Source organism: Protopterus annectens, chromosome 1.part0 (assembly GCF_019279795.1).
Source record: "Protopterus annectens isolate FY-2018-M chromosome 1.part0, PAN1.0, whole genome shotgun sequence".
Lineage (NCBI taxonomy): Eukaryota > Metazoa > Chordata > Ceratodontiformes > Protopteridae > Protopterus > Protopterus annectens.
Window position 1 is genome coordinate 346,614,235 of NC_056725.1, and position 12,157 is coordinate 346,626,391.

The following is a 12,157-nucleotide window of genomic DNA, read 5'->3' on the forward strand; positions in this document are numbered from 1 at the left end:
CAACATAACTGTGTTGTCAAGCTAATTGGACTAAATTATTTGTACCCGGTGGACACGTGAGTGAAATGGAGAGCTATGTATGGGGCAATTTTTTGGGGGGGACATGTGTCCATTTTTTTTAAAGGTGTGAGTAGAATGTTGGGGAAGGGAGATAGGTACATGTGGGGGAGTTAAGTTGGGTAAGTGAGGATGCATTTGTAGATAGACAAAACAGCAGACAGGGGCAATGTGCGACACATGAGGGGGGGCAAACAACTTGGACAGGGAGGGTGTAGTGTAATCCAAGTCCCATGTACCTCCAGATGGCAGTAGCCTGACTCAAATCCCCACCCATAGGACTTTAAGTACTGCTCCTTCACTGCCTCAGGGGTGGCAGTGCTGGAGGATGTGCAGCAGGGTGAGGCTGCTCCACCAGGTTGTCCAGCATACCTTCAATCTGGCACAGGCAGTGGTCAAACCCATGGTAGACTATCCTGCACAACAAGGTCGGCACCTCATCCCAGGTGACAACACCTCTTCCACCACCATTCCCAGAGGGGGGGCAGACCCCATCCCATGGGGTGGTATTACCTGACTCTGCAGGTAGTGCAGGGGCAGCAGAGGGGGCACCAGTGGTCTGGGTCCCAGATGTGCTGGGACCCGGTGCCACAGTTGGTTGAGGCAGGTTAGGGGGATCAGCTGGAACTGGCCTACCTTGACGTGCTGTGGTGACAGAGGTATAGCAATAGGTTAAGGTTAGTAATAACCAAACCATTGTTAGTATTAACAGAATGGAACATCATTTTCATTCATCTAAATACATATTAATGTATAGTATGTGTAACACAACAGTAAATAACATAACAGTCAGTATGGTAACAGCATGCCAGTAAGAAGTAAATCAGAAGGGCAACAAAATAGTTTAACAAAGTATGCTAATAGTGAATCATACTAGCACATAATATTACATCAAATTTTGCAAAAATATAGTTAGTTTAACAACATTTGTAATATTAAATCATAATAATATATAACAATAATAAATAAATGAAGATATGGGGTGGGGAGAGAGAGAGAGAGAAACATTCCATTAGTGGCATTGCAGATTATAGTCCCTGAAAGCACTGATAATAAAATACTCTACAGTTGTGTTGTGTCAGTTTTGGTACAGTGTCTACAATTCTCCTATCGCTGTTGTTGCACGTAAATACCTCTCAAGCTGTTAGCATGGGTCAGTATGGGCCAAGCAATGACAAATTCAGGTACACAACTACAGAGAACAGTTTCATATAGTGTGGACTTATATAACTACCAAGATGTTCTGTAAGTGGATTTTGCATTCCAGGTAGTCTTTCTCTGGTAATCATGTGACAGACGGATTAAGCAGTTTTAATTACATTACGAGAAATCCTGACATTTGAGAGGTGTGTTTGTGTACAGTACATAAACTAGACAGCCGTCATAGCTTAGTTGGGAGGCATGGAGATAGAAACCACTAGCTGTGACTGCAGGGGACATCTGCAAATAATATAATAATTGCCTGCAGCAACTTTAGTACATGGATGCAAGCAATGCAGCTATACTGCAAATAAACAGATTTATTTATGAATTAACAATACTAGTGAACACTTTCTTGCTATTGATTTTATAATTCTGTGAAATGTATACCCAATATCTGCTCATGATATGGGCTTGCTCAGCCATGCACCTTTTCTTCCTGGTGAGAGAGAAAATGTGAACATTATGTGACTATTTAGACGCGGTGGTTCAGCGGTTACATTGTTGCCTCACAGCAAGAGGTTCTCCTGTTCGATTCTCGGCTTGAGTGCCTTCTGTGTGGAGTCTGCATGTCCTCCCCGCAGTTGAGTGGCCTCTGAAAGACATGTCTGAATGAGCGTGCCTTCGCTGAAGGTTGGGTGTCGGGCTGGCAACTCGGCACCATAAAAATTGACTGCCAATCATTAGCGGACCAGAGTTCCGCTGTGGTGACCCCTAACCAGGAAAAGCCGAAAAGACAAACAAAAACGTGACTATTACTGAAATTTTAGTGCTACACACTACTGGATTTGAACCCAGGACTGTGTGTGGAAAATATACTGTGTATAAGGAATTTAACAGACTGAGCTACTGCTGACTAGTGAGTGATTGATACTAGCCTGGAGACAACCTGGCACCAGACTATGAGCAAGACATTCTTCTTGCATTCTAGAATTATTACAGTGTTAAAATTAACTGCAATAACTGTAGAACACACATGCATGGAATACAACCATACTGCATATGTTAATACAGCATTAGTTTAGAATCAACAATGCTGGTAAACACTTTTTATTGGTATTGCTTTGAAATATCTGTGAAGTCCACACACAATATCTGCTCATGGAGTGGGCTACCTCACCCATATACATTTATTACCTTAAGTAGGAGGAACATAGAGCATTATGTGACCAATATTGGTCTGGAGACAGTCTTGGACAGTACTATGAGTTAAGCAATACAGTTTGTAGGCCATTAGTTTTGCATTCTACAGCTATTTCAGTGTTACACTTGACTGCAGCAACCTTACCATAGAAAGGGCATACAGCTCTACTGCAATGGTTATGACAGCACAATCCTGCAGTACGCCATATTGTTTACTGTTATTGGTATTGTTTATTGTTTTTTGAACTACAGTTATTGTTCATTTATTGCACTACAGTTTTAGTTGCCCATTTAATGCAGTACAGTTGCACATGCCCATTTATTGCACTACAGTTTTTCTTGTGTATACTTTATTGTAGTAAATGCTTTTCTCGTTCTTGCTTATTGCACTACAGTTACTATCATACATCCGTACTTAACACACTCACTGCACAATCTGGCCAGGCGCTTGGCATGGGACTCAACATTGCAAGCTATCTCAGCTGCAGCTGTTGGGAGAGAAGCACATCATTATGCATACCAGTTTTGGAGACATTCAACTTACATTTTGGTAAGGCAGTAGAAAACATACTTACATGCTTGTGGGGCATTCCCATCTCTTACTGCTTGGCCAGGTGTCCAAGGTTCCCCTCTTTCTCCTCTTCAGGTCATCATAATGGTGATGACACTGTTCACCTGTGCATGGGATACAAGTAACACCAGTGAGTTCCCTGGCCAAAGCCTTCGCCTTACACTCCGAGTCCTGGAAAAGCCCTGCATCAGCCTGGGTTCATGTTTTTTTTCAGGATCCCAACTATGACCCTGGACTCCTGAATACCCCACTTCTGCACACAAAAGCACGCACCTTCACCAGCACCACTTGCCATATCAACAGTTGAATGAACTCCAAAGAATTGTGCAGAATTTCCCCCTATTGCACTTAATATAGGCTGTTTTCCCATCCTTACACATCATTGAGCAACATTCACAAAAGCACAACATCACTTAGCAGGATGCAAACCAGCTCAGCAGTGCTGAGCAGTGCAAAAACTCACACAACCATGGTTTAACACTGTACAAACATTGGTAGCCATTAGCAGGTTTATGCAGTGCTTAGCATGGTTGAGCAGAGCTTAGCAGATTGTAGCAGTGCCATATTTCACAATTTTGTTATAAAATTAAAAATAGTACATTAAATTGCAGACATGTTCTGCCTGCTATGGACCCAAACCCAGGATCTACTTCACATAAGGCTATAACTTTACCCATTTAGCTACCTGGATAACATGCAAACTAGTATACCTTCACATATACTACTAGGCTACCTGTTAGTGCTGCAGAAAAATAATAAAAAAATAAAATAAAACCCCTTTGGCTCTGCTCGACAGGGGCACAGGAAATTAATTTTCTTGGGTGGCGAAAGCCAGGGTACCTTTTTGGAGGCCCTAGTGTTGATAGCCTAGTACCCACCTATGAACCTATATAACTTATATATAACACATTTAACACAGTTCACAGCATTTCAACAGTGGCAGGGTGCATTACAGGGAGCCACACCCTGTACATAACATCTGACTAGGCATCCACAACCACAGGTAGCCTCTACACATCTCCCTACACTGATTCAATATCCCTGTTCTTATGCTCTCCCTCAGCAGCTCAAATTCATTAATATGAATGGCGCACTACTGAGGGGGAACCGTGGCTGTGTATATGGATACATTCTGTGTAGGCTCTATATGGTGCCTGCATGGAGTTTATTAAATCCTGGTGAATGTCTTCAAAAGGGTAGCTAGCAACAGTTACATCAGCGCTATAAAGATGTCCTTCACTAGGAAAATATAATATCGGCAACTGAGCAAATGAAATCTCTATTTTTAAAAAGGATCAGATTACACATACAAGACAGTACTTAAGTTGCAGAAAAAGGAAAATAAAATTATTTCTTATGTGATACTACTCTGGTGACAGAAAAACTTAAGTGCTTCTGTAGCTGCTATTTCAATGTACCTATTGTTGTTGACTGAAACCTCAAGATGCAAACAAAGTCCATTAAGTCTACAATCCAAGTATCCTAATATAGCCTATTTTGTGATTTAGGATTTTCAAAGTCCAGATAATAGTCCCAGGAAAAAAGAAAGAAACAGGATGTCAGTAGCTCTAACGCAGTTCATTCTACAGAGGTGAGATATAGTTTTCAAACACAAGCAGAGCCTGTCCTTCCTTTTGAAACAATCTGCAGAATTCTCAAACAGTTCTGTTTTATAATGGTAATATAGCTTTCAAGGGAAGTAGTAAGTAAACAACAATAAAAAAAAATCATATAATGAAAAGAGAGCAGGTCTATTTATATATATGTATATATATATATATATATATATATATATATATATATATATATATATATATATATATAATGAAATATGCAACAATTTACATTTTCAAATCTAAGACATACCATTTGGCAGCTGTTTTTGTATGATTCATCATGTCAACTTGAGTAAATATAAAATGCAATAACTGTTCTGATATTAGAATGACTCTATATATGATAGTGGTATCTCCATTGTTACTTTAATATCAGTACCTCTGATCCCCTTTAATACTTCTGCAAAGATGGCCACCAAGACTTGCACCAAAGTGGCTAGCATACTACATATTGAGGAATTAATAGGCTTACATACTTCTGCATCATTTGTATATAAGGAAGGCATTTTTTGGGCTTAGATAAAAATGTAGAACCTCTGACCATGCTTTTACAATATAGACACTGGTTTTGATACCAAAGTGGAGAAAGAAATGTTGAGATATTTTCTAAAGAAAATAATACTGAAAGTCTGGATGTATGAAAGGAAAATATTACATTGCATGAGCAAAGATGAAAAAAAGGAGATTTTTCTGATACAGAGACTACATAGACCTTGTCTAGCATTGCTGCTGTTGCTGTTTGGTCATTTAGTCAAATCTGACGTTGTGACCTCAAGGACCTGAACAGATCTCTCAGCCTTCCCATTATACTGTTGTCTTCTGATTATTTGCACTGCTCATTAAAATATGCCCTTTTTATTTCCTTGCTGTTCTCTGTAATTCTGCTTTCAGCTTGATATATTTTCCTATTTCCTTTGCCTTTTTTCTTTTTTTCTTTCCATAGACTCTTTTTAAAGCCTCCACAGAGAGCCATTGTGCTTTCTTAATCTTCTTCCTATTTGAATTTTTACATCATCTCCTACACAATATCACAGACTTCTGTCTATAGTTCTTAAGGTGTTCTAACAACAAGATCTAATCCATAAAACATAATTTTCACTTCTATTATTTATTCAATTAGAATATTGTTGAGCTTCTACTTTACTGGTCTAGACACACTTCTTGTTTTCAAAATTTTGCAATACAAAGCTGATGGATTGTACCACAATCATCTTACACTTACTGTACTCTTGAGAACCATATCGGACTTTTATCATGTTCTTCTTGTGAGTGACTCTACAGCAACAGAGTATAAGGTGTGTTCACCATGCATTTTAAGCTTTCAATCACTTGTTGAAACAGTTCTTTGAAATACCGCAGGTGCAAGTGAAATACTAAACAGAATTTCCAAGAATCCAACTGTCCAAATAAATCACTGTGGTCTGGCAACGGATTTGGAGCCTTAGAGCTTTTTAAAACATAGCTTTATTTAAAAATAAAACCATAAAACAAATTAAGTGCTTTCATCCCTACACACTGGGACTTCTTCCGAATCAATAAATTCTACACTTCCACATGGTTATATAGCGTACTTAACTACTTAATTTCCAAGAAGCCATACCTTCTTAAAGGCTTATTAATTGCACAAACTAGGAGTTTTCTTCATGTAGGTTTATCTACAAAAATCCCTCTTTTGCATCTAAGATCTGCAAAGGAAGAAGCCTCATTTTTTCACTTTTTTCTATCCTTCTGCTTTTTATTCCATTCTGCATTTCATTTCAATTTCTACCTCCCTGATTTTTCTGAATGCATAACTTTCTTTTTTATTTTGATATTTTTTCTATAATAATTTCAAGCATTTCAAATTAAGGTACAACGACTAAGCTTTTAAATCTGAGATAAACTTGATAAGATTCAAACTTATGTTAGGTTCTCAGGCAAAACAAGCACTCGTTTGTGAACTGCAAGGTACTACCTGCCTACCACAATAACGTTATTTAGAGATCTAGGGAAAATACATGACCTACTTGCTCTCATGCCAAAAGTCACTTCAGTTCTCCAAAGAAAAGTTAAGGTTTAGAATAATACTCCATCAAAACTGTAGGTAGCATGGGCCACAATACGGTTCTTTTAGATGTGCTACAAAATTATTGACCAGGTGATTTTTATACAGCCAAAAGGATGGGAGACAGTGGTGAATAACGCAATCATATAACTGGAGACTTTTCCAGTCTGCATCATACATTCAAAAGCATAGACATGTGATGATTCTTACAGAGAAAACCACTGATGGAAAATCCAGCTAAATCATGGGGAAAAAAAATAGAATTTGTCTGAACACAAAGGTAAGGATATATTGTTACAGGGACTCTAATTGAAGAAGATTTGCTTTGTAAAAATATATCAATCCTAAAGAAAACTTTTGTTTCACTGTTTCTTTTAACTAGGTAAGTAAATTAGCCTTTCAGCAAAACTTTTCAAACATAATCCAGGCCATAAAGAGTAAATGCAGCAGAGAGGGATAGTTCATGGTAGGATAATAGTATAGTTCCCCATACTAAAGGGGTGGCCTAAGCCACAAAACGATGGGCTAGGCTTGTAAATGCCCTCGGGCAGATAGCCTAGTATGAACCTATGAACCTATGAACCTATAAGCTAGTGTGCATTATGCTCAGTTGGATATAGTTTTTTCTAGTGTGGATTTTGCATATAGTTTGGGTTCACTTTGCTTATTCTTAGCATTTCGGTTCATAGGGTGTACCAATCTTTTTTTCATATGCACAGACCTCATTTTGTTTAACAGAACTTTATTTAATTGTGTTACTTTCTAAAATCTTAAACAAAAATAGTTTGGAAACAAAACAAAAAATGAAACACCCTATTTAATAAGTTTAGTAAAGATGAAAGTAATGTTTTTTTTCCCTTTTCCTCTGTAACTTCAGTTGTATAGCTACAAGGTTGTGAAGGAAGTGATGGTGGGATGGAATCTTTCTCTTCAAGAGACTGATAACATGCCTCAAAAATTTTTTTCTGGCCCACGAATAATAAAGTAAGCATTATGCTCAGTTGGATATAGTTTTTTCTAGTGTGGATTTTGCATATAGTTTGGGTTCACTTTACTTATTCTTAGCATTTCGGTTCATAGGGTGTACCAATCTTTTTTTCATATGCACAGACCTCATTTTGTTTAACAGAACTTTATTTAATTGTGTTACTTTCTAAAATCTTAAACAAAAATAGTTTGGAAACAAAACAAAAAATAAAACACCCTATTTAATAAGTTTAGTAAAGATGAAAGTAATGTTTTTTTTTCCCTTTTCCTCTGTAACTTCAGTTGTATAGCTACAAGGTTGTGAAGGAAGTGATGGTGGGATGGAATCTTTCTCTTCAAGAGACTGATAACATGCCTCAAAATTTTTTTTCTGGCCCACGAATAATAAAGTAAGTATGAAATAACAATTTGCTGAAAAAAAACAGTCAGCTTGTGCAGTTGCAGTTACATATTTCTTCCAAAACCTGAGATGAGTGAAATCATACTTCAAATGGTATTCTCATTAGTGTCAGGAGACATCTGCTGGGCATGAGTACCTGTTTTTAAAACAGATGCCTGCTGTTTTGCCAAGATATCCCATGTGTTATGTAAAATATACATTGTTGGATGATATTCAACAAAACTTTGGGTTGTGAGATAAAAAAGTCCAAAGGAAAAAAACAAGAACCACAAGTAGTGAGGGTAGAGGCACAGGAAACACACAAAGTCCAAACCACAAATCCAATTTATTGACAGCAAAAACAAACCAAATGCAGTCAAGCGCTTTCATCTTTAGCAAAGACTTCTTCAGAACTGCTTGACATGGTTATCTCCAACCTTAAATAACCCTAATACATCATGTGATCAACATGTGATCAAACATTCATGACTCGACTTTAGTTTAGAAAACACATTGATTATAAAAACTTTAACAAGAATTGTGAATATCAAGTTAAATTGCATGAAAAAATGAATATAAGTATAACAATAACAATAACAATAAAATTAAAAGTAAAAATAATGTTGAGAACAAAAATGGTAAAAATGGTAAAAAAAAGTCAGTGTTCCAGTGACAAATGTATGAGTAACGTGACACAATCAGCCCTCAAGACTTTTTAGCTTTAATATAGGTGTACTAGAACAACGTTCATTCAAACCGGGGGGGGGTAAGGGCATCACACATAAGAATCCATATAAGTTCATTCTTGAGAAGATATTCATCAGTGTAAAAGCCCCTTGGGTCTGCTTCGAAGAAATCACATGTTGATCACATGATGTATTAGGGTTATTTAAGGTTGAAGATAACCATGTCAAGCAGTTCTGAAGAAGTCTTTTCTAAAGACGAAAGCGCTTGACTGGATTTGTGGTTTGGACTTTGGTTTGTGTGGTTCCTGTGCCTACCCTCACTACAAATGTGAGATAAAACTGACAGTTTGAGCTTCTGTAAGTGCACAATGCATTCATAAGCATTTGCATGATTTAACGGCACTGGAGTGCCACTTTTTATGCATTCCAGGATATGAAATGAATAAATAATCCAGCTAAGGTTGGAAATCAAATTCTGACTAGTTATCATGGACTGTGTTGATTTGTATTAGGAGTGAAAGGATGGCATCAGGTAGAACTAGTCATGAATACAATTTATTTGACAGCGGGTCAAAAACACAATGGTTTGGAGGTAATCATGATGGTGTGTATCACTGTAAACCTTGAAGCAGCTCTGGAATTCAGCCAACTTTTATCATGTAGAATAAGGATCAGACATCGTCTGTGCATAATAACTGTACATAACTCACTGTATCATGGAAGAAATATCATATTCCTTAGCATTGTGGGAAATGCATTCTAATTATCCCAGCCAGAGAACTCAGACAGCAACAGAGTTCAAGCTGTAGGGGTCATCATTAGGGTTCGACAATTCATCTAACTCAAACATGCTATAGCTAGACTGTATCAATTACAAACCAAGGCCATGAAATCCATTTTTAATTTTATGGCTGTAGAGTTTTGAGCCTTTCCACTGTGGACAATATGCTTTTTAATTTGCCATAATTTGTTCTAATTTAACACTAAAATATACTCTAAGTTGATGTGTTATTATGCATTATTAATTAAGGGATGAATGGGACAAAGTATACGGGGATGAATTACCCAAGGGCAATTATCTGTCAGTCATTGATTCTGCAATATGAAGTACTATGGCTGGAGAGCTCTAATGATGGTTCTGTGCAGGAAAAGTATGTATGATTTTGGCACTGAAGAGCTATTAATCAATGCAGTTAGAATAACACATCATCTTGAATTACACCTTTAAGATATTGTAGTTTAAGGATGTAAGTGACAACAAATACAGACAGAACTATAATCTGAACAAGGGGAGTGCATGGCTTGTAGGTGCCATTTATACACCAAAAGAGCATTGTAATTAACTAAAGACAAAACGAGAAGCTTATTTCTTTCATAGCAGAATGCAATGTGGATGAATGGTCATAGTTTCCAAATCTGTGTTTCACACTGCATCACGGTTACTTTCACTGTTATGTAAAGTGTGTTTTATTTCAAACATCTTGCCCCATGTCTGTGCAAGCATCCATAAAAGGAAGGTTCAGTTTAGCACTATTTGTAGTATCAGTGCACTTAACAAGTGTAACCAGCAACCCTTTTTAGATAATCTATCATTCCATTCCCAAAACAACAGTAAAGTGGTATGTCATAATAACCACCCTACAATATCAAATTATTTAAATGCCACCTTCAATATCATTTTATTTCTGCTTTTCTATTATATGATGCTCAGTCTTTCAATCCTATACATTTTCTTTCTCCTTCCCTCACCCAAAACCTCCTTTCACTTTTACTATCTCTCATCCATTAGTGTTGGTCAAATCACTCAGTCACATCCTGCACTTCACAATATCTTAAACTTCAGCTACTCTAGATGACTTGAAGCCTCTGCACAAACTTTGAAAGCTTCTGTGTTGTCAACATTTAAGGAGGAACCTCATAAACTGCATCTCTTTGAATCTCACTCCCTCCAGATTTCAGTAGTTTTGGGACAGGAGGTGGTTAAAACTTGGCACCAGCGATTGTATTATAATAAACCTTTCCCTTCAACTTTTCATTCATTTGTTGATGGAGGTTCAAGTCTTTAGTTTGAATGTTTGCAAAGCCTTTTGTTTTGTGGAGGTGCAGGAACTTAAGGAGTGTTGCACCTTAACAGACAGAATGCCAGACATAAATAATCCTTCTGGAAACCATAAGACATAGCTTACAGAGCTAAAATTTCAAGACCATCATGGTAGAGGAGGGTCTTTAGTTCAGTGATCTTTTAGTTATGAACCACTGGGGTCTTTCTAGCAGCATGATGTTTTTAGATAGGTACATACTAAAAGGGTCATTATATTTTAAAATGGTCTGATCAGGAATGAATACAGAGGAATGATAACTTCTTTTGAAATAATGTGGGGAAGCCAAATGCACAGAGAAGGGGCAAGTCAGACACACAAATAGCAAGACCACGCTAGCTAGAAAAAAACATGGTATGCATTGCATGCTAACGACCATATTGCAGTATGCAGATGAGTGTCAATATGCTAATGAATTTCCCTGATATATGTAAATGAAGAACCCAAACACTGAGTTACAATTCAGAAACATAAACAATTAGCACAATGAGCCACAGAAATCACCTTTTCTGAACACCATCATTTTTGGTGTGCAAGTTCAGTCTAAGATGCTAGACATAGCATCTGCTTTAGCGGGAGAGAGAGTGTATTAGTGACCACCATAAGAGCCAGTGACCTTAAGTTTTGCATATCATCTCCCTTTGTGTTGCAGAAGAACCCATCAGTGGCTGATATACATATCTTCTGTGACCATGACATAGTTGACCACTACTATGTGAACAGAGACATCATACAGGAGATAGCCAACATGTCATTCTCACATGCAATCAAGGGAGATGTGTGGAATGCCTATCCTAGTGGACACAAAGGTTTGTATAGCCTTAATAATTCCTGCTATGGGAATATTTCATTGCGCAACAGTGGACACATTACGCGTGTTGTATGCATCAGCCTCAAAAATCCTTCACCATTTCCTTGATGTAATGCTGCAGCATCTGCAGGACCGTATTTGTTTTTCACTAACAACAAAGGATAGAGCCAGCACTATGCAGGCACTCAACAACACAGCCCATTTCCCTGAGATCCTGGGGGGTCATTAACTGCATCTGCATTGTCAAAAAGGCTCCATCTGCTCCACATGGCATCTAGTATCAACTGGAAGTGCTTCTACTCCATTAACTGCTAGGTGGTATGCAGTGCAAAAGATATTATATATAATCTATCGCTACATTATCTATGTAGATCCAGTGATAACAGTAGCTACCAAACATGCAAGCTGTACTAGCATTTTATTCAGGGTGAATTTCCATAGGGTCATCTAACTGGTAGATGAACATATTGCCACCCACAGACTCCATGACAGTTCATTCCAAGAATGTGGGTAGCAGAATGATCCTACTGGTCTCAACTACTGTGCATTGCAGGAGATGCAAGC